The sequence below is a fragment of the Ambystoma mexicanum genome, chromosome 12 (assembly GCF_040938575.1).
Source record: "Ambystoma mexicanum isolate Mex_15411 chromosome 12, UKY_AmexF1_1, whole genome shotgun sequence".
In the NCBI taxonomy this organism is placed as follows: domain Eukaryota; kingdom Metazoa; phylum Chordata; class Amphibia; order Caudata; family Ambystomatidae; genus Ambystoma; species Ambystoma mexicanum.
This window is the reverse complement of record NC_090936.1, coordinates 1,245,820,151-1,245,844,147: the sequence shown is the minus strand read 5'-3', so window position 1 is coordinate 1,245,844,147 and position 23,997 is coordinate 1,245,820,151.

Here is a 23,997-nt window from a genome sequence, read left to right as displayed (position 1 = left end):
AGTCTCCTGATCTGCAGCGCATGCTCGCCAGTGACATAGAGCAGGTGTACACCTGTGCCTTGCTGCATCAGTCTCCTGATCTGCAGCACCTGCTCGCCGGTTGCATAGAGCAGGTGTACACCTGTGCCCTGCTGCATCAGTATCCCGAACTGCAGCACCTGCTCGCTAGTGGCATAGAGCAGGTGTACACCTGTGCCCTGCTGCATCAGTATCCCGATCTGCAGCACCTCCTCGCCAGTGGCATAGAGCAGGTGTACAACTGTGCCCTGCTGCATCAGTTTCCCGATCTGCAGCACCTGCTCTCCAGTGACATAGAGCAGCTGTACACGTGTGCCCTGCTGCATCAGTCTCCTGATCTGCAACACCTGCTGGTCAGTGGCATAGAGCAGGTGTACACCTGTGCCCTGCTGCATCAGTCTCCTGATCTGCAGCACCTGCTCTCCAGTGACATAGAGCAGGTGTACACCTGTGCCCTGCTGCATCAGTCTCCTGATCTACAGCACCTGCTTGCCAGTGGCATAGAGCTGTTGTACACCTGTGCCCTGCTGCATCAGTATCCTGATATGCAGCAACCGCTCTCCAGTGGCATGGAGCAGGTGTACACCTGTGCCCTGCTGCATCAGTATCCTGATATGCAGCAACCGCTCACCAGTGACATAGAGCAGGTGTACACCTGTGCCCTGCTGCATCAGTCTCCTGATCTGCAGCGCCTGCTCACCAGTAGCAGAGAGCAGGATCAGGGGTTACCTGTGCCCTAATGCATCAGTCTCCTGTTCTGCAGCACCTGCTCGCCAGTGGCATAGAGCAGGTGTACACCTGTGCCATGCTGCATCAGTATCCTGATCTGTAGTGCCTGCTCGCCAGTGGCATAGAGCAGGTGTACACCTGTGCCATGCTGCATCAGTATCCTGATCTGTAGTGCCTGCTCGCCAGTGGCATAGAACAGGTGTACACCTGTGCCATGCTGCATCAGTCTCCGGATCTGCAGCACCTGCTCACCAGTGGCATAGAGCAGGTGTACACCTGTGCCTTGCTGCATCAGTCTCCTGATCTGCAGCACCTGCTCTCCAGTGACATAGAGCAGGTGTACACCTGTGCCCTGCTGCATCAGTATCCTGATCTGCAGCACTTGCTCGCCAGTGGCATAAAGCAGGTGTACACCTGTGCCCTGCTGCATCAGTCTCCTGATCTGCAGCACCTGCTCGCCAATGGCAGAGAGCAGGATCAGCGGTCAGTGACATAGAGCAGGTGTACACCTGTGCCTTGCTGCATCACTCTCCTGATCTGCAGCACCTGCTCGCCAGTGGCATAGAGCAGGTGTACACCTGTGCCCTTCTGCATCAGTCTCCCGATCTGCAGCACCTGCTCGCCAGTGGCATAGAGCAGGTGTACACCTGTGCCCTGCTGCATCAGTATCCCGATCTGCAGCACCTCCTCGCCAGTGACATAGAGCAGGTGTACACCTGTGCCCAGCTGCATCAGTCTCCCGATCTGCAGCACCTGCTCTCCAGTGACATAGAGCAGGTGTACACCTGTGCCCTGCTGCATCAGTCTCCTGATCTGCAGCACCTGCTCGCCAGTGGCATAGAGCAGTTGTACACCTGTGCCGTGCTGCATCAGTATCCTGATCTGCAGCAACCAATCTCCAGTGTCATAGAGCAGGTGTACACCTGTGCCCTGCTGCATCAGTATCCTGATATGCAGCAACCGCTCACCAGTGGCATAGACCAGGTGTACACCTGTGCCCTGCTGCATCAGTATCCTGATATGCAGCAACTGCTCACGAGTGACATAGAGCAGGTGTACACCTGTGCCCTGCTGCATCAGGCTCCTGATCTGCAGCGCCTGCTCGCCAGTAGCAGAGAGCAGGATCAGGGGTCCTACTGCATCAGTCTCCTGATCTGCAGCAACCGCTCACCAGTGGCATAGACCAGGTGTACACCTGTGCCCTGCTGCATCAGTATCCTGATATGCAGCAACTGCTCACGAGTGACATAGAGCAGGTGTACACCTGTGCCCTGCTGCATCAGGCTCCTGATCTGCAGCGCCTGCTCGCCAGTAGCAGAGAGCAGGATCAGGGGTCACATGTGCCCTACTGCATCAGTCTCCTGATCTGCAGCACCTGCTCGCCAGTGGCATAGAGCAGGTGTACACCTGTGCCCTTCTGCATCAGTCTCCCGATCTGCAGCACCTGCTCTCCAGTGACATAGAGCAGGTGTACACCTGTGCCCTGCTGCATCAGTCTCCTGATCTGCAGCACCTGCTCGCCAGTGGCATAGAGCAGGTGTACACCTGTGCCCTGCTGCATCAGTATCCCGATCTGCAGCACCTCCTCGCCAGTGGCATAGAGCAGGTGTACAACTGTGCCCTGCTGCATCAGTCTCCCAATCTGCAGCACCTGCTCTCCAGTGACATAGAACAGCTGTACACGTGTGCCCTGCTGCATCAGTCTCCTGATCTGCAACACCTGCTGGTCAGTGGCATAGAGCAGGTGTACACCTGTGCCCTGCTGCATCAGTCTCCTGATCTGCAGCACCTGCTCTCCAGTGACATAGAGCAGGTGTACACCTGTGCCCTGCTGCATCAGTCTCCTGATCTACAGCACCTGCTTGCCAGTGGCATAGAGCTGTTGTACACCTGTGCCCTGCTGCATCAGTATCCTGATATGCAGCAACCGCTCTCCAGTGGCATAGAGCAGGTGTACACCTGTGCCCTGCTGCATCAGTATCCTGATATGCAGCAACCGCTCACCAGTGACATAGAGCAGGTGTACACCTGTGCCCTGCTGCATCAGTCTCCTGATCTGCAGCGCCTGCTCACCAGTAGCAGAGAGCAGGATCAGGGGTTACCTGTGCCCTAATGCATCAGTCTCCTGTTCTGCAGCACCTGCTCGCCAATGGCATAGAGCAGGTGTACACCTGTGCCCTGCTGCATCAGTATCCTGATCTGTAGCGCCTGCTCGCCAGTGGCATAGAGCAGGTGTACACCTGTGCCCTGCTGCATCAGTCTCCTGATCTGCAGCACCTGCTCGCCAGTGGCATAGAGCAGGATCAGGGGTCACCTGTGCACTGCTGCATCAGTATCCTGATATGCAGCAACTGCTCACTAGTGGCATAGAGCAGGTGTACACCTGTGTCTTGCTGCATCAGTCTCCTGATCTGCAGCACCTGCTCACCAGTGACATAGAGCAGGTGTACACCTGTGCCCTGCTGCATCAGGCTCCTGATCTGCAGCGCCTGCTCGCCAGTAGCAGAGAGCAGGATCAGGGGTCACATGTGCCCTACTGCATCAGTCTCCTGATCTGCAGCACCTGCTCGCCAGTGGCAGAGAGCAGGATCAGGGGTCACCTGTGCCCTGCTGCATCAGTCTCCTGATCTGCAGCGCATGCTCGCCAGTGACATAGAGCAGGTGTACACCTGTGCCTTGCTGCATCAGTCTCCTGATCTGCAGCACCTGCTCGCCAGTGGCATAGAGCAGGTGTACACCTGTGCCCTGCTGCATCAGTATCCTGATCCTTCAACACCTTCAAGAATAAAACCAAATCCTGGCTCTTTGACCAGCAATAGTTGTGTCAGACATTTGTCCTACTTACCCAGCCCGCCTGTTCCCTTACATGATTTCCGGGCTGCTACCCTCCCAACTACCTCAGGGATACTTCCTCTGCTAAGCCTAGGGATACTGTACCCTGTGTAATATTTGTAATTATTAAGTTTGTTTTTTGCTGTTTTGACACACTTTTATTGTAATGTATATCCCTGTATGTTCTTTTCTTGCAACCTTGTACAAATTGCGCCCTGATGCCCCTGGGCCTGTGGGTTTGCGCGTTATAAATAAACAAATACAAATACAAATACACCTGCTCGCCAGTGGCATAAAGCAGGTGTACACCTGTGCACTGCTGCATCAGTCTCCTGATCTGCAGCACATGCTCCCCAGTGGCATAGAGCAGGTGTACACCTGTGTCCTGCTGCATCAGTATCCTGATCTGTAGCACCTGCTCGCCAGTAGCATAGAGCAGGTGTACACCTGTGCCCTGCTGCATCAGTATCCTGATCTGCAGCACCTCCTCGCCAGTGGCATAGAGCAGGTGTACACCTGTGCCCTGCTGCATCAGTATCCTGATCTGCAGCACCTGCTCTCCAGTGGCATAGAGCAGGTGTACACCTGTGCCCTGCTGCATCAGCATCCTGATCTGCAGCAGCTCCTCGCCAGTGGCATAGAGCAGGTGTACACCTGTGCCCTGCTGCATCAGTCTCCTAATCCGCAGCACCTGCTCTCCAGTGACATAGACCTGTGCCCTGCTGCATCAGTCTGCTGAACTGCAGCACCTGCTCGCCAGTTGCATAGAGCAGGTGTACACCTGTGCCCTGCTGCATCAGTATCCCGATCTGCAGCACCTCCTCGCCAGTGACATAGAGCAGGTGTACACCTGTGCCCAGCTGCATCAGTCTCCCGATCTGCAGCACCTGCTCTCCAGTGACATAGAGCAGGTGTACACCTGTGCCCTGCTGCATCAGTCTCCTGATCTGCAGCACCTGCTCGCCAGTGGCATAGAGCAGTTGTACACCTGTGCCGTGCTGCATCAGTATCCTGATCTGCAGCAACCAATCTCCAGTGTCATAGAGCAGGTGTACACCTGTGCCCTGCTGCATCAGTATCCTGATATGCAGCAACCGCTCACCAGTGGCATAGACCAGGTGTACACCTGTGCCCTGCTGCATCAGTATCCTGATATGCAGCAACTGCTCACGAGTGACATAGAGCAGGTGTACACCTGTGCCCTGCTGCATCAGGCTCCTGATCTGCAGCGCCTGCTCGCCAGTAGCAGAGAGCAGGATCAGGGGTCACATGAGCCCTACTGCATCAGTCTCCTGATCTGCAGCACCTGCTCGCCAGTGGCAGAGAGCAGGATCAGGGGTCACCTGTGCCCTTCTGCATCAGTCTCCTGATCTGCAGCGCATGCTCGCCAGTGACATAGAGCAGGTGTACACCTGTGCCTTGCTGCATCAGTCTCCTGATCTGCAGCACCTGCTCGCCAGTGGCATAGAGCAGGTGTACACCTGTGCCCTGCTGCATCAGTATCCCGAACTGCAGCACCTGCTCGCCAGTGGCATAGAGCAGGTGTACACCTGTGCCCTGCTGCATCAGTATCCCGATCTGCAGCACCTCCTCGCCAGTGGCATAGAGCAGGTGTACAACTGTGCCCTGCTGCATCAGTCTCCCAATCTGCAGCACCTGCTCTCCAGTGACATAGAACAGCTGTACACGTGTGCCCTGCTGCATCAGTCTCCTGATCTGCAACACCTGCTGGTCAGTGGCATAGAGCAGGTGTACACCTGTGCCCTGCTGCATCAGTCTCCTGATCTGCAGCACCTGCTCTCCAGTGACATAGAGCAGGTGTACACCTGTGCCCTGCTGCATCAGTCTCCTGATCTACAGCACCTGCTTGCCAGTGGCATAGAGCTGTTGTACACCTGTGCCCTGCTGCATCAGTATCCTGATATGCAGCAACCGCTCTCCAGTGGCATAGAGCAGGTGTACACCTGTGCCCTGCTGCATCAGTATCCTGATATGCAGCAACCGCTCACCAGTGACATAGAGCAGGTGTACACCTGTGCCCTGCTGCATCAGTCTCCTGATCTGCAGCGCCTGCTCACCAGTAGCAGAGAGCAGGATCAGGGGTTACCTGTGCCCTAATGCATCAGTCTCCTGTTCTGCAGCACCTGCTCGCCAATGGCATAGAGCAGGTGTACACCTGTGCCCTGCTGCATCAGTATCCTGATCTGTAGCGCCTGCTCGCCAGTGGCATAGAGCAGGTGTACACCTGTGCCCTGCTGCATCAGTCTCCTGATCTGCAGCACCTGCTCGCCAGTGGCATAGAGCCGGATCAGGGGTCACCTGTGCACTGCTGCATCAGTATCCTGATATGCAGCAACTGCTCACTAGTGGCATAGAGCAGGTGTACACCTGTGTCTTGCTGCATCAGTCTCCTGATATGCAGCACCTGCTCACCAGTGACATAGAGCAGGTGTACACCTGTGCCCTGCTGCATCAGGCTCCTGATCTGCAGCGCCTGCTCGCCAGTAGCAGAGAGCAGGATCAGGGGTCACATGTGCCCTACTGCATCAGTCTCCTGATCTGCAGCACCTGCTCGCCAGTGGCAGAGAGCAGGATCAGGGGTCACCTGTGCCCTGCTGCATCAGTCTCCTGATCTGCAGCGCATGCTCGCCAGTGACATAGAGCAGGTGTACACCTGTGCCTTGCTGCATCAGTCTCCTGATCTGCAGCACCTGCTCGCCAGTGGCATAGAGCAGGTGTACACCTGTGCCCTGCTGCATCAGTATCCTGATCCTTCAACACCTTCAAGAATAAAACCAAATCCTGGCTCTTTGACCAGCAATAGTTGTGTCAGACATTTGTCCTACTTACCCAGCCCGCCTGTTCCCTTACATGATTTCCGGGCTGCTACCCTCCCAACTACCTCAGGGATACTTCCTCTGCTAAGCCTAGGGATACTGTACCCTGTGTAATATTTGTAATTATTAAGTTTGTTTTTTGCTGTTTTGACACACTTTTATTGTAATGTATATCCCTGTATGTTCTTTTCTTGCAACCTTGTACAAATTGCGCCCTGATGCCCCTGGGCCTGTGGGTTTGCGCGTTATAAATAAACAAATACAAATACAAATACACCTGCTCGCCAGTGGCATAAAGCAGGTGTACACCTGTGCACTGCTGCATCAGTCTCCTGATCTGCAGCACATGCTCCCCAGTGGCATAGAGCAGGTGTACACCTGTGTCCTGCTGCATCAGTATCCTGATCTGTAGCACCTGCTCGCCAGTAGCATAGAGCAGGTGTACACCTGTGCCCTGCTGCATCAGTATCCTGATCTGCAGCACCTCCTCGCCAGTGGCATAGAGCAGGTGTACACCTGTGCCCTGCTGCATCAGTATCCTGATCTGCAGCACCTCCTCGCCAGTGGCATAGAGCAGGTGTACACCTGTGCCCTGCTGCATCAGCATCCTGATCTGCAGCAGCTCCTCGCCAGTGGCATAGAGCAGGTGTACACCTGTGCCCTGCTGCATCAGTCTCCTAATCTGCAGCACCTGCTCTCCAGTGACATAGACCTGTGCCCTGCTGCATCAGTCTGCTGAACTGCAGCACCTGCTCGCCAGTGGCATAGAGCAGGTGTACACCTGTGCCCTGCTGCATCAGTATCCTGATCTGCAGCACCTGCTCTCCAGTGGCATAGAGCAGGTGTACACCTGTGCCCTGCTGCATCAGCATCCTGATCTGCAGCACCTCCTCGCCAGTGGCATAGAGCAGGTGTACACCTGTGCCCTGCTGCATCAGTCTCCTAATCTGCAGCACCTGCTCTCCAGTGACATAGACCTGTGCCCTGCTGCATCAGTCTGCTGACCTGCAGCACCTGCTCGCCAGTGGCATAGAGCAGGTGTACATCTGTGCCCTGCTGCATCAGTCTCCTGATCTGCAGCACCTGCTCTCCAGTGACATAGAGCAGGTGTACACCTGCGCCCTGCTGCATCAGTCTCCTGATCTGCAGCACCTGCTCGCCAGTGGCATAGAGCAGTTGTACACCTGTGCCCTGCTGCATCAGTATCATGATCTGCAGCAACCGCTCTCCAGTGGCATATAGCAGGTGTAAACCCGTGCCCTGCTGCATCAGTATCCTGATATGCAGCAACTGCTCACCAGTGGCATAGAGCAGGTGTACACCTGTGCCCTGCTGCATCAGTCTCCTGATCTGCAGCGCCTGCTCGCCAGTAGCAGAGAGCAGGATCAGGGGTCACCTGTGCCCTACTGCATCAGTCTCGGATCTGCAGCACCTGCTCGCCAGTGGCATAGAGCAGGTGTACACCTGTGCCCTGCTGCATCAGTCTCCTGATCTGCTTCGCCTGCTCGCCAGTAGCAGAGAGCAGGATCAGGGGTCACCAGTGCCCTGCTGCATCAGTCTCCTGATCTGCAGCACCTGCTCTCCAGTGACATAGAGCAGGTGTACACCTGTGCACTGCTGCATCAGTCTCCTGATCTGCAGCACCTGCTCGCCAGTGGCATAGAGCAGTTGTACCCCTGTGCCCTGCTGCATCAGTATCCTGATCTGCAGCATCCGCTCTCCAGTGGCGTAGAGCAGGTGTACACCTGTGCCCTGCTGCATCAGTATCCTGATCTGCAGCGCCTGCTCGCCAGTGGCATAGAGCAGGATCAGGGGTCACCTGTGCCCTGCTGCATCAGCCTCCTGATCTGCAGCACCCGCTCTCCAGTGGCATAGAACAGGTGTACACCTGTGCCTTGCTGCATCAGTCTCCGGATCTGCAGCACCTGCTCACCAGTGGCATAGAGCAGGTGTACACCTGTGCCCTGCTGCATCAGTCTCCTGATCTGCAGCACCTGCTCTCCAGTGACATAGAGCAGGTGTACACCTGTGCCCTGCTTCATCAGTATCCTGATCTGCAGCACTTGCTCGCCAGTGGCATAAAGCAGGTGTACACCTGTGCCCTGCTGCATCAGTCTCCTGATCTGCAGCACCTGCTCGCCAATGGCAGAGAGCAGGATCAGCGGTCACCTGTGCCCTGCTGCATCAGTCTCCTGATCTGCAGCGCCTGCTCGCCAGTGACATAGAGTAGCTGTTCACCTGTGCCCTGCTGCATCAGTATCCTGATCTGCAGCACCCACTCTCCAGTGACATAGAGCAGGTGTACACCTGTGCCCTGCTGAATCAGTATCCTGATCTGCAGCGCCTGCTCGCCAGTGGCATAGAGCAGGATCAGGGGTCACCTGTGCCCTGCTGCATCTGCCTCCTGATCTGCAGCACCCGCTCTCCAGTGGCATAGAACAGGTGTACACCTGTGCCTTGCTGCATCAGTCTCCGGATCTGCAGTACCTGCTCACCAGAGGCATAGAGCAGGTGTACACCTGTGCCCTGCTGCATCAGTCTCCTGATCTGCAGCACCTGCTCTCCAGTGACATAGAGCAGGTGTACACCTGTGCCCTGCTGCATCGGTATCCTGATCTGCAGCACTTGCTCGCCAGTGGCATAAAGCAGGTGTACACCTGTGCCCTGCTGCATCAGTCTCCTGATCTGCAGCGCCTGCTCGCCAGTAGCAGAGAGCAGGATCAGGGGTCACCTGTGCCCTACTGCATCAGTCTCCGATCTGCAGCACCTGCTCGCCAGTGGCATAGAGCAGGTGTGCACCTGTGCCCTGCTGCATCAGTCTCCTGATCTGCAGCACCTGCTCGCCAGTAGCAGAGAGCAGGATCAGGGGTCACCTGTGCCCTGCTGCATTAGTCTCCTGATCTGCAGCACCTGCTCACCAGTGGCATAGAGCAGGTGTACACCTGTGCCCTGCTGCATCAGTCTCCTGATCTGTAGCACCTGCTCTCCAGTGACATAGAGCAGGTGTACACCTGTGCCCTGCTGCATTAGTATCCTGATCTGCAGCACTTGCTCACCAGTGGCATAAAGCAGGTGTACACCTGTGCCCTGCTGCACCAGTCTCCTGATCTGCAGCACCTGATCACCAGTGGCAGAGAGCAGGATCAGGGGTCACCTGTGCCCTGTTGCATCAGTCTCCTGACCTGCAGCACCTGCTCGCCAGTGGCATAGAGTAGCTGTTCACCTGTGCCCTGCTGCATCAGTATCCTGATCTGCAGCACCCACTCTCCAGTGACATAGAGCAGGTGTACACCTGTGCCCTGCTGAATCAGTATCCTGATCTGCAGCGCCTGCTCGCCAGTGGCATAGAGCAGGATCAGGGGTCACCTGTGCCCTGCTGCATCAGCCGCCTGATCTGCAGCACCCGCTCTCCAGTGGCATAGAACAGGTGTACACCTGTGCCTTGCTGCATCAGTCTCTGGATCTGCAGCACCTGCTCACCAGTGGCATAGAGCAGGTGTACACCTGTGCCCTGCTGCATCAGTCTCCTGATCTGCAGCACCTGCTCTCCAGTGACATACAGCAGGTGTACACCTGTGCCCTGCTGCATCAGTATCCTGATCTGCAGCACTTGCTCGCCAGTGGCATAAAGCAGGTGTACACCTGTGCCCTGCTGCATCAGTCTCCTGATCTGCAGCACCTGCTCGCCAATGGCAGAGAGCAGGATCAGCGGTCACCTGTGCCCTGCTGCATCAGTCTCCTGATCTGCAGCGCCTGCTCGCCAGTGACATAGAGCAGGTGTACACCTGTGCCTTGCTTCATCAGTCTCCTGATCTGCAGCACCTGCTCGCCAGTGGCATAGAGCAGGTGTACACCTGTGCCCTTCTGCATCAGTCTCCCGATCTGCAGCACCTGCTCGCCAGTGGCATAGAGCAGGTGTACACCCGTGCCCTGCTGCATCAGTATCCTGATATGCAGCAACTGCTTACCAGTGGCATAGAGCAGGTGTACACCTATGGCCTGCTGCATCAGTCTCCTGATCTGCAGCGCCTGCTCGCCAGTAGCAGAGAGCAGGATCAGGGGTCACCTGTGCCCTACTGCATCAGTCTCCGATCTGCAGCACCTGCTCGCCAGTGGCATAGAGCAGGTGTGCAACTGTGCCCTGCTGCATCAGTCTCCTGATCTGCAGCGCCTCCTGGCCAGTAGCAGAGAGCAGGATCAGGGGTCACCTGTGCCCTGCTGCATTAGTCTCCTGATCTGCAGCACCTGCTCACCAGTGGCATAGAGCAGGTGTACACCTGTGCCCTGCTGCATCAGTCTCCTGATCTGTAGCACCTGCTCTCCAGTGACATAGAGCAGGTGTACACCTGTGCCCTGCTGCATTAGTATCCTGATCTGCAGCACTTGCTCGCCAGTGGCATAAAGCAGGTGTACACCTGTGCCCTGCTGCATCAGTCTCCTGATCTGCAGCACCTGATCACCAGTGGCAGAGAGCAGGATCAGGGGTCACCTGTGCCCTGTTGCATCAGTCTCCTGACCTGCAGCACCTGCTCACCAGTGGCATAGAGTAGCTGTTCACCTGTGCCCTGCTGCATCAGTATCCTGATCTGCAGCACCCACTCTCCAGTGACATAGAGCAGGTGTACACCTGTGCCCTGCTGAATCAGTATCCTGATCTGCAGCGCCTGCTCGCCAGTGGCATAGAGCAGGATCAGGGGTCACCTGTGCCCTGCTGCATCAGCCTCCTGATCTGCAGCACCCGCTCTCCAGTGGCATAGAACAGGTGTACACCTGTGCCATGCTGCATCAGTCTCCGGATCTGCAGCACCTGCTCACCAGTGGCATAGAGCAGGTGTACACCTGTGCCCTGCTGCATCAGTCTCCTGATCTGCAGCACCTGCTTTCCAGTGACATAGAGCAGGTGTACACCTGTGCCCTGCTGCATCAGTATCCTGATCTGCAGCACTTGCTCACCAGTGGCATAAAGCAGGTGTACACCTGTGCCCTGCTGCATCAGTCTCCTGATCTGCAGCACCTGCTCGCCAATGGCAGAGAGCAGGATCAGCGGTCAGTGACATAGAGCAGGTGTGCACCTGTGCCTTGCTGCATCAGTCTCCTGATCTGCAGCACCTGCTCGCCAGTGGCATAGAGCAGGTGTACACCTGTGCCCTTCTGCATCAGTCTCCCGATCTGCAGCACCTGCTCGCCAGTGGCATAGAGCAGGTGTACACCTGTGCCCTGCTGCATCAGTATCCCGATCTGCAGCACCTCCTCGCCAGTGACATAGAGCAGGTGTACACCTGTGCCCTGCTGCATCAGTCTCCCGATCTGCAGCACCTGCTCTCCAGTGACATAGAGCAGGTGTACACCTGTGCCCTGCTGCATCAGTCTCCTGATCTGCAGCACCTGCTCGCCAGTGGCATAGAGCAGTTGTACACCTGTGCCCTGCTGCATCAGTATCCTGATCTGCAGCAACCACTCTCCAGTGTCATAGAGCAGGTGTACATCTGTGCCCTGCTGCATCAGTATCCTGATATGCAGCAACCGCTCACCAGTGGCATAGACCAGGTGTACACCTGTGCCCTGCTGCATCAGTATCCTGATATGCAGCAACTGCTCACCAGTGACATAGAGCAGGTGTACACCTGTGCCCTGCTGCATCAGGCTCCTGATCTGCAGCGCCTGCTCGCCAGTAGCAGAGAGCAGGATCAGGGGTCACATGTGCCCTACTGCATCAGTCTCCTGATCTGCAGCACCTGCTCGCCAGTGGCAGAGAGCAGGATCAGGGGTCACCTGTGCCCTGCTGCATCAGTCTCCTGATCTGCAGCGCATGCTCGCCAGTGACATAGAGCAGGTGTACACCTGTGCCTTGCTGCATCAGTCTCCTGATCTGCAGCACCTCCTCGCCAGTGGCATAGAGCAGGTGTACAACTGTGCCCTGCTGCATCAGTCTCCCGAACTGCAGCACCTGCTCGCTAGTGACATAGAGCAGCTGTACACGTGTGCCCTGCTGCATCAGTCTCCTGATCTGCAACACCTGCTGGTCAGTGGCATAGAGCAGGTGTACACCTGTGCCCTGCTGCATCAGTCTCCTGATCTGCAGCACCTGCTCTCCAGTGACATAGAGCAGGTGTACACCTGTGCCCTGCTGCATCAGTCTCCTGATCTACAGCACCTGCTTGCCAGTGGCATAGAGCTGTTGTACACCTGTGCCCTGCTGCATCAGTATCCTGATATGCAGCAGCCGCTCTCCAGTGGCATAGAGCAGGTGTACACCTGTGCCCTGCTGCATCAGTCTCCTGATCTGTAGCACCTGCTCTCCAGTGACATAGAGCAGGTGTACACCTGTGCCCTGCTGCATTAGTATCCTGATCTGCAGCACTTGCTCGCCAGTGGCATAAAGCAGGTGTACACCTGTGCCCTGCTGCATCAGTCTCCTGATCTGCAGCACCTGATCACCAGTGGCAGAGAGCAGGATCAGGGGTCACCTGTGCCCTGTTGCATCAGTCTCCTGACCTGCAGCACCTGCTCGCCAGTGACATAGAGTAGCTGTTCACCTGTGCCCTGCTGCATCAGTATCCTGATCTGCAGCACCCACTCTCCAGTGACATAGAGCAGGTGTACACCTGTGCCCTGCTGAATCAGTATCCTGATCTGCAGCGCCTGCTCGCCAGTGGCATAGAGCAGGATCAGGGGTCACCTGTGCCCTGCTGCATCAGCCTCCTGATCTGCAGCACCCGCTCTCCAGTGGCATAGAACAGGTGTACACCTGTGCCATGCTGCATCAGTCTCCGGATCTGCAGCACCTGCTCACCAGTGGCATAGAGCAGGTTTACACCTGTGCCCTGCTGCATCAGTCTCCTGATCTGCAGCACCTGCTCTCCAGTGACATAGAGCAGGTGTACACCTGTGCCCTGCTGCATCAGTATCCTGATCTGCAGCACTTGCTCACCAGTGGCATAAAGCAGGTGTACACCTGTGCCCTGCTGCATCAGTCTCCCGATCTGCAACACCTGCTCGCCAATGGCAGAGAGCAGGATCAGCGGTCAGTGACATAGAGCAGGTGTGCACCTGTGCCTTGCTGCATCAGTCTCCTGATCTGCAGCACCTGCTCGCCAGTGGCATAGAGCAGGTGTACACCTGTGCCCTTCTGCATCAGTCTCCCGATCTGCAGCACCTGCTCGCCAGTGGCATAGAGCAGGTGTACACCTGTGCCCTGCTGCATCAGTATCCCGATCTGCAGCACCTCCTCGCCAGTGACATAGAGCAGGTGTACACCTGTGCCCTGCTGCATCAGTCTCCCGATCTGCAGCACCTGCTCTCCAGTGACATAGAGCAGGTGTACACCTCTGCCCTGCTGCATCAGTCTCCTGATCTGCAGCACCTGCTCGCCAGTGGCATAGAGCAGTTGTACACCTGTGCCCTGCTGCATCAGTATCCTGATCTGCAGCAACCACTCTCCAGTGTCATAGAGCAGGTGTACACCTGTGCCCAGCTGCATCAGTATCCTGATATGCAGCAACCGCTCACCAGTGGCATAGACCAGGTGTACACCTGTGCCCTGCTGCATCAGTATCCTGATATGCAGCAACTGCTCACCAGTGACATAGAGCAGGTGTACACCTGTGCCCTGCTGCATCAGGCTCCTGATCTGCAGCGCCTGCTCGCCAGTAGCAGAGAGCAGGATCAGGGGTCACATGTGCCCTACTGCATCAGTCTCCTGATCTGCAGCTCCTGCTCGCCAGTGGCAGAGAGCAGGATCAGGGGTCACCTGTGCCCTGCTGCATCAGTCTCCTTATCTGCAGCGCATGCTCGCCAGTGACATAGAGCAGGTGTACACCTGTGCCTTGCTGCATCAGTCTCCTGATCTGCAGCACCTGCTCGCTAGTGGCATAGAGCAGGTGTACACCTGTGCCCTGCTGCATCAGTATCCCGATCTGCAGCACCTCCTCGCCAGTGGCATAGAGCAGGTGTACAACTGTGCCCTGCTGCATCAGTTTCCCGATCTGCAGCACCTGCTCTCCAGTGACATAGAGCAGCTGTACACGTGTGCCCTGCTGCATCAGTCTCCTGATCTGCAACACCTTCTGGTCAGTGGCATAGAGCAGGTGTACACCTGTGCCCTGCTGCATCAGTCTCCTGATCTGCAGCACCTGCTCTCCAGTGACATAGAGCAGGTGTACACCTGTGCCCTGCTGCATCAGTCTCCTGATCTGCAGCACCTGCTTGCCAGTGGCATAGAGCTGTTGTACACCTGTGCCCTGCTGCATCAGTATCCTGATATGCAGCAACCGCTCTCCAGTGGCATGGAGCAGGTGTACACCTGTGCCCTGCTGCATCAGTATCCTGATATGCAGCAACCGCTCACCAGTGACATAGAGCAGGTGTACACCTGTGCCCTGCTGCATCAGTCTCCTGATCTGCAGCGCCTGCTCACCAGTAGCAGAGAGCAGGATCAGGGGTTACCTGTGTCCTAATGCATCAGTCTCCTGTTCTGCAGCACCTGCTCGCCAGTGGCATAGAGCAGGTGTACACCTGTGCCATGCTGCATCAGTATCCTGATCTGTAGTGCCTGCTCGCCAGTGGCATAGAGCAGGTGTACACCTGTGCCCTGCTGCATCAGTCTCCTGATCTGCAGCACCTGCTCGCCAGTGGCATAGCGCAGGATCAGGGGTCACCTGTGCACTGCTGCATCAGTATCCTGATATGCAGCAACTGCTCACCAGTGGCATAGAGCAGGTGTACACCTGTGCCTTGCTGCATCAGTCTCCTGATCTGCAGCACCTGCTCGCCAGTGGCATAAAGCAGGTGTACACCTGTGCACTGCTGCATCAGTCTCCCGATCTGCAGCACATGCTCACCAGTGGCATAGAGCAGGTGTACACCTGTGTCCTGCTGCATCAGTATCCTGATCTGTAGCACCTGCTCGCCAGTAGCATAGAGCAGGTGTACACCTGTGCCCTGCTGCATCAGTATCCTGATCTGCAGCACCTCCTCGCCAGTGGCATAGAGCAGGTGTACACCTGTGCCCTGCTGCATCAGCATCCTGATCTGCAGCACCTCCTCGCCAGTGGCATAGAGCAGGTGTACACCTGTGCCCTGCTGCATCAGTCTCCTAATCTGCAGCACCTGCTCTCCAGTGACATAGACCTGTGCCCTGCTGCATCAGTCTGCTGACCTGCAGCACCTGCTCGCCAGTGGCATAGAGCAGGTGCACATCTGTGCCCTGCTGCATCAGTCTCCTGATCTGCAGCACCTGCTCTCCAGTGACATAGAGCAGGTGTACACCTGCACCCTGCTGCATCAGTCTCCTGATCTGCCGCACCTGCTCGCCAGTGGCATAGAGCAGTTGTACACCTGTGCCCTGCTGCATCAGTATCCTGATCTGCAGCAACCGCTCTCCAGTGGCATATAGCAGGTGTAAACCCGTGCCCTGCTGCATCAGTATCCTGATATGCAGCAACTGCTCACCAGTGGCATAGAGCAGGTGTACACCTGTGCCCTGCTGCATCAGTCTCCTGATCTGCAGCACCTGCTCTCCAGTGACATAGAGCAGGTGTACACCTGTGCCCTGCTGCATCAGTCTCCTGATCTACAGCACCTGCTTGCCAGTGCCATAGAGCTGTTGTACACCTGTGCCCTGCTGCATCAGTATCCTGATATGCAGCAACCGCTCTCCAGTGGCATAGAGCAGGTGTACACCTGTGCCCTGCTGCATCAATATCCTGATATGCAGCAACCGCTCACCAGTGACATAGAGCAGGTGTACACCTGTGCCCTGCTGCATCAGTCTCCTGATCTGCAGCGCCTGCTCACCAGTAGCAGAGAGCAGGATCAGGGGTTACCTGTGCCCTACTGCATCAGTCTCCTGTTCTGCAGCACCTGCTCGCCAGTGGCATAGAGCAGGTGTACACCTGTGCCCTGCTGCATCAGTCTCCTGATCTGCAGCACCTGCTCGCCAGTGGCATAGAGCACGATCAGGGGTCACCTGTGCACTGCTGCATCAGTATCCTGATATGCAGCAACTGCTCACCAGTGGCATAGAGCAGGTGTACACCTGTGCCTTGCTGCATCAGTCTCCTGATCTGCAGCACCTGCTCGCCAGTGGCATAAAGCAGGTGTACACCTGTGCACTGCTGCATCAGTCTCCTGATCTGCAGCACATGCTCACCAGTGGCATAGAGCAGGTGTACACCTGTGCCCTGCTGCATCAGTATCCTGATCTGCAGCACCTCCTCGCCAGTGGCATAGAGCAGGTGTACACCTGTGCCCTGCTGCATCGGTATCCTGATCTGCAGTACCTGCTCTCCAGTGGCATAGAGCAGGTGTACACCTGTGCCCTGCTGCATCAGCATCCTGATCTGCAGCACCTCCTCGCCAGTGGCATAGAGCAGGTGTACACCTGTGCCCTGCTGCATCAGTCTCCTAATCTGCAGCACCTTCTCTCCAGTGACATAGACCTGTGCCCTGCTGCATCAGTCTGCTGACCTGCAGCACCTGCTCACCAGTGGCATAGAGCAGGTGTACATCTGTGCCCTGCTGCATCAGTCTCCGATCTGCAGCACCTGCTCGCCAGTGGCATAGAGCAGGTGTGCAACTGTGCCCTGCTGCATCAGTCTCCTGATCTGTAGCACCTGCTCTCCAGTGACATAGAGCAGGTGTACACCTGTGCCCTGCTGCATTAGTATCCTGATCTGCAGCACTTGCTCGCCAGTGGCATAAAGCAGGTGTACACCTGTGCCCTGCTGCATCAGTCTCCTGATCTGCAGCACCTGATCACCAGTGGCAGAGAGCAGGATCAGGGGTCACCTGTGCCCTGTTGCATCAGTCTCCTGACCTGCAGCACCTGCTCGCCAGTGGCATAGAGTAGCTGTTCACCTGTGCCCTGCTGCATCAGTATCCTGATCTGCAGCACCCACTCTCCAGTGACATAGAGCGGGTGTACACCTGTGCCCTGCTGAATCAGTATCCTGATCTGCAGCGCCTGCTCGCCAGTGGCATAGAGCAGGATCAGGGGTCACCTGTGCCCTGCTGCATCAGCCTCCTGATCTGCAGCACCCGCTCTCCAGTGGCATAGAACAGGTGTACACCTGTGCCTTGCTGCATCAGTCTCCGGATCTGCAGCACCTGCTCACCAGTGGCATAGAGCAGGTGTACACCTGTGCCCTGCTGCATCAGTCTCCTGATCTGCAGCACCTGCTCTCCAGTGACATAGAGCAGGTGTACACCTGTGCCCTGCTGCATCAGTATCCTGATCTGCAGCACTTGCTCGCCAGTGGCATAAAGCAGGTGTACACCTGTGCCCTGCTGCATCAGTCTCCTGATCTGCAGCGCCTGCTCGCCAGTAGCAGAGAGCAGGATCAGGGGTCACCTGTGCCCTACTGCATCAGTCTCCGATCTGCAGCACCTGCTCGCCAGTGGCATAGAGCAGGTGTGCACCTGTGCCCTGCTGCATCAGTCTCCTGATCTGCAGCGCCTGCTCGCCAGTAGCAGAGAGCAGGATCAGGGGTCACCTGTGCCCTGCTGCATTAGTCTCCTGATCTGCAGCACCTGCTCACCAGTGGCATAGAGCAGGTGTACACCTGTGCCCTGCTGCATCAGTCTCCTGATCTGTAGCACCTGCTCTCCAGTGACATAGAGCAGGTGTACACCTGTGCCCTGCTGCATTAGTATCCTGATCTGCAGCACTTGCTCGCCAGTGGCATAAAGCAGGTGTACACCTGTGCCCTGCTGCATCAGTCTCCTGATCTGCAGCACCTGATCACCAGTGGCAGAGAGCAGGATCAGGGGTCACCTGTGCCCTGTTGCATCAGTCTCCTGACCTGCAGCACCTGCTCGCCAGTGGCATAGAGTAGCTGTTCACCTGTGCCCTGCTGCATCAGTATCCTGATCTGCAGAACCCACTCTCCAGTGACATAGAGCAGGTGTACACCTGTGCCCAGCTGAATCAGTATGCTGATCTGCAGCGCCTGCTCGCCAGTGGCATAGAGCAGGATCAGGGGTCACCTGTGCCCTGCTGCATCAGCCTCCTGATCTGCAGCACTCGCTCTCCAGTGGCATAGAACAGGTGTACACCTGTGCCTTGCTGCATCAGTCCCCGGATCTGCAGCACCTGCTCACCAGTGGCATAGAGCAGGTGTACACCTGTGCCCTGCTGCATCAGTCTCCTGATCTGCAGCACCTGCTCTCCAGTGACATAGAGCAGGTGTACACCTGTGCCCTGCTGCATCAGTATCCTGATCTGCAGCACTTGCTCGCCAGTGGCATAAAGCAGGTGTACACCTGTGCCCTGCTGCATCAGTCTCCTGATCTGCAGCACCTGCTCGCCAATGGCAGAGAGCAGGATCAGCGGTCACCTGTGCCCTGCTGCATCAGTCTGCTGATCTGCAGCGCCTGCTCGCTAGTGACATAGAGCAGGTGTACACCTGTGCCTTGCTGCATCAGTCTCCTGATCTGCAGCACCTGCTCGCCAGTGGCATAGAGCAGGTGTACACCCGTGCCCTGCTGCATCAGTATCCTGATATGCAGCAACTGCTCACCAGTGGCATAGAGCAGGTGTACACCTGTGCCCTGCTGCATCAGTCTCCTGATCTGCAGCGCCTGCTCGCCAGTAGCAGAGAGCAGGATCAGGGGTCACCTGTGCCCTACTGCATCAGTCTCCGATCTGCAGCACCTGCTCGCCAGTGGCATAGAGCAGGTGTGCAACTGTGCCCTGCTGCATCAGTCTCCTGATCTGCAGCACCTGCTCACCAGTGGCATAGAGCAGGTGTACACCTTTGCCCTGCTGCATCAGTCTCCTGATCTGCAGCACCAGCTCTCCAGTGACATAGAGCAGGTGTACACCTGTGCCCTGCTGAATCAGTATCCTGATCTGCAGCGCCTGCTCGCCAGTGGCATAGAGCAGGATCAGGGGTCACCTGTGCCCTGCTGCATCAGCCTCCTGATCTGCAGCACCCGCTCTCCAGTGGCATAGAACAGGTGTACACCTGTGCCATGCTGCATCAGTCCCCGGATCTGCAGCACCTGCTCACCAGTGGCATAGAGCAGGTGTACACCTGTGCCATGCTGCATCAGTCTCCTGATCTGCAGCACCTGCTCTCCAGTGACATAGAGCAGGTGTACACCTGTGCCCTGCTGCATCAGTATCCTGATCTGCAGCACTTGCTCGCCAGTGGCATAAAGCAGGTGTACACCTGTGCCCTGCTGCATCAGTCTCCTGATCTGCAGCACCTGCTCGCCAATGGCAGAGAGCAGGATCAGCGGTCAGTGACATAGAGCAGGTGTACACCTGTGCCTTGCTGCATCAGTCTCCTGATCTGCAGCACCTGTTCGCCAGTGGCTTAGAGCAGGTGTACACCTGTGCCCTTCTGCATCAGTCTCCCGATCTGCAGCACCTGCTCGCCAGTGGCATAGAGCAGGTGTACACCTGTGTCCTGCTGCATCAGTATCCCGATCTGCAGCACCTGCTCGCCAGTGGCATAGAGCAGTTGTACACCTGTGCCCTGCTGCATCAGTATCCTGATCTGCAGCAACCACTCTCCAGTGTCATAGAGCAGGTGTACACCTGTGCCCTGCTGCATCAGTATCCTGATATGCAGAAACCGCTCACCAGTGGCATAGACCAGGTGTACACCTGTGCCCTGCTGCATCAGTATCCTGATCTGCAGCACTTGCTCGCCAGTGGCATAAAGCAGGTGTACACCTGTGCCCTGCTGCATCAGTCTCCTGATCTGCAGCGCCTGCTCGCCAGTAGCAGAGAGCAGGATCAGGGGTCACCTGTGCCCTACTGCATCAGTCTCCGATCTGCAGCACCTGCTCGCCAGTGGCATAGAGCAGGTGTGCACCTGTGCCCTGCTGCATCAGTCTCCTGATCTGCAGCGCCTGCTCGCCAGTAGCAGAGAGCAGGATCAGGGGTCACCTGTGCCCTACTGCATCAGTCTCCGATCTGCAGCACCTGCTCGCCAGTGGCATAGAGCAGGTGTGCACCTGTGCCCTGCTGCATCAGTCTCCTGATCTGCAGCGCCTGCTCGCCAGTAGCAGAGAGCAGGATCAGGGGTCACCTGTGCCCTGCTGCATTAGTCTCCTGATCTGCAGCACCTGCTCACCAGTGGCATAGAGCAGGTGTACACCTGTGCCCTGCTGCATCAGTCTCCTGATCTGTAGCACCTGCTCTCCAGTGACATAGAGCAGGTGTACACCTGTGCCCTGCTGCATTAGTATCCTGATCTGCAGCACTTGCTCGCCAGTGGCATAAAGCAGGTGTACACCTGTGCCCTGCTGCATCAGTCTCCTGATCTGCAGCACCTGATCACCAGTGGCAGAGAGCAGGATCAGGGGTCACCTGTGCCCTGTTGCATCAGTCTCCTGACCTGCAGCACCTGCTCGCCAGTGGCATAGAGTAGCTGTTCACCTGTGCCCTGCTGCATCAGTATCCTGATCTGCAGAACCCACTCTCCAGTGACATAGAGCAGGTGTACACCTGTGCCCAGCTGAATCAGTATGCTGATCTGCAGCGCCTGCTCGCCAGTGGCATAGAGCAGGATCAGGGGTCACCTGTGCCCTGCTGCATCAGCCTCCTGATCTGCAGCACTCGCTCTCCAGTGGCATAGAACAGGTGTACACCTGTGCCTTGCTGCATCAGTCCCCGGATCTGCAGCACCTGCTCACCAGTGGCATAGAGCAGGTGTACACCTGTGCCCTGCTGCATCAGTCTCCTGATCTGCAGCACCTGCTCTCCAGTGACATAGAGCAGGTGTACACCTGTGCCCTGCTGCATCAGTATCCTGATCTGCAGCACTTGCTCGCCAGTGGCATAAAGCAGGTGTACACCTGTGCCCTGCTGCATCAGTCTCCTGATCTGCAGCACCTGCTCGCCAATGGCAGAGAGCAGGATCAGCGGTCACCTGTGCCCTGCTGCATCAGTCTGCTGATCTGCAGCGCCTGCTCGCCAGTGACATAGAGCAGGTGTACACCTGTGCCTTGCTGCATCAGTCTCCTGATCTGCAGCACCTGCTCGCCAGTGGCATAGAGCAGGTGTACACCCGTGCCCTGCTGCATCAGTATCCTGATATGCAGCAACTGCTCACCAGTGGCATAGAGCAGGTGTACACCTGTGCCCTGCTGCATCAGTCTCCTGATCTGCAGCGCCTGCTCGCCAGTAGCAGAGAGCAGGATCAGGGGTCACCTGTGCCCTACTGCATCAGTCTCCGATCTGCAGCACCTGCTCGCCAGTGGCATAGAGCAGGTGTGCAACTGTGCCCTGCTGCATCAGTCTCCTGATCTGCAGCACCTGCTCACCAGTGGCATAGAGCAGGTGTACACCTGTGCCCTGCTGCATCAGTCTCCTGATCTGCAGCACCAGCTCTCCAGTGACATAGAGCAGGTGTACACCTGTGCCCTGCTGAATCAGTATCCTGATCTGCAGCGCCTGCTCGCCAGTGGCATAGAGCAGGATCAGGGGTCACCTGTGCCCTGCTGCATCAGCCTCCTGATCTGCAGCACCCGCTCTCCAGTGGCATAGAACAGGTGTACACCTGTGCCATGCTGCATCAGTCCCCGGATCTGCAGCACCTGCTCACCAGTGGCATAGAGCAGGTGTACACCTGTGCCATGCTGCATCAGTCTCCTGATCTGCAGCACCTGCTCTCCAGTGACATAGAGCAGGTGTACACCTGTGCCCTGCTGCATCAGTATCCTGATCTGCAGCACTTGCTCGCCAGTGGCATAAAGCAGGTGTACACCTGTGCCCTGCTGCATCAGTCTGCTGATCTGCAGCACCTGCTCGCCAATGGCAAAGAGCAGGATCAGCGGTCAGTGACATAGAGCAGGTGTACACCGGTGCCTTGCTGCATCAGTCTCCTGATCTGCAGCACCTGCTCGCCAGTGGCTTAGAGCAGGTGTACACCTGTGCCCTTCTGCATCAGTCTCCCGATCTGCAGCACCTGCTCGCCAGTGGCATAGAGCAGGTGTACACCTGTGTCCTGCTGCATCAGTATCCCGATCTGCAGCACCTCCTCGCCAGTGACATAGAGCAGGTGTATACCTGTGCCCTGCTGCATCAGTCTCCCGATCTGCAGCACCTGCTCTCCACTGACATAGAGCAGGTGTACACCTGTGCCCTGCTGCATCAGTCTCCTGATCTGCAGCACCTGCTCGCCAGTGGCATAGAGCAGTTGTACACCTGTGCCCTGCTGCATCAGTATCCTGATCTGCAGCAACCACTCTCCAGTGTCATAGAGCAGGTGTACACCTGTGCCCTGCTGCATCAGTATCCTGATATGCAGCAACCGCTCACCAGTGGCATAGACCAGGTGTACACCTGTGCCTTGCTGCATCAGTATCCTGATATGCAGCAACTGCTCACCAGTGGCATAGAGCAGGTGTACACCTGTGCCCTGCTGCATCAGGCTCCTGATCTGCAGCGCCTGCTCGCCAGTAGCAGAGAGCAGGATCAGGGGTCACATGTGCCCTACTGCATCAGTCTCCTGATCTGCAGCACCTGCTCGCCAGTGGCAGAGAGCAGGATCAGGGGTCACCTGTGCCCTGCTGCATCAGTCTCCTGATCTGCAGCGCCTGCTCGCCAGTGACATAGAGCAGGTGTACACCTGTGCCTTGCTGCATCAGTCTCCTGATCTGCAGCACCTGCTCGCCAGTGGCATAGAGCAGGTGTACACCTGTGCCCTGCTGCATCAGTATCCCGAACTGCAGCACCTGCTCGCTAGTGGCATAGAGCAGGTGTACACCTGTGCCCTGCTGCATCAGTATCCCGATCTGCAGCACCTCCTCGCCAGTGGCATAGAACAGGTGTACAACTGTGCCCTGCTGCATCAGTCTCCCGATCTGCAGCACCTGCTCTACAGTGACATAGAGCAGCTGTACACGTGTGCCCTGCTGCATCAGTCTCCTGTTCTGCAACACCTGCTCGTCAGTGGCATAGAGCAGGTGTACACCTGTGCCCTGCTGCATCAGTCTCCTGATCTGCAGCACCTGCTCTCCAGTGACATAGAGCAGGTGTACACCTGTGCCCTGCTGCATCAGTCTCCTGATCTACAGCACCTGCTTGCCAGTGGCATAGAGCTGTTGTACACCTGTGCCCTGCTGCATCAGTATCCTGATATGCAGCAACCGCTCTCCAGTGGCATAGAGCAGGTGTACACCTGTGCCCTGCTGCATCAGTATCCTGATATGCAGCAACCGCTCACCAGTGACATAGAGCAGGTGTACACCTGTGCCCTGCTGCATCAGTCTCCTGATCTGCAGCGCCTGCTCACCAGTAGCAGAGAGCAGGATCAGGAGTTACCTGTGCCCTACTGCATCAGTCTCCTGTTCTGCAGCACCTGCTCGCCAGTGGCATAGAGCAGGTGTACAACTGTGCCCTGCTGCATCAGTATCCTGATCTGTAGCGCCTGCTCGCCAGTGGCATAGAGCAGGTGTACACCTGTGCCCTGCTGCATCAGTCTCCTGATCTGCAGCACCTGCTCGCCAGTGGCATAGAGCAGGATCAGGGGTCACCTGTGCACTGCTGCATCAGTATCCTGATATGCAGCAACTGCTCACCAGTGGCATAGAGCAGGTGTACACCTGTGCCTTGCTGCATCAGTCT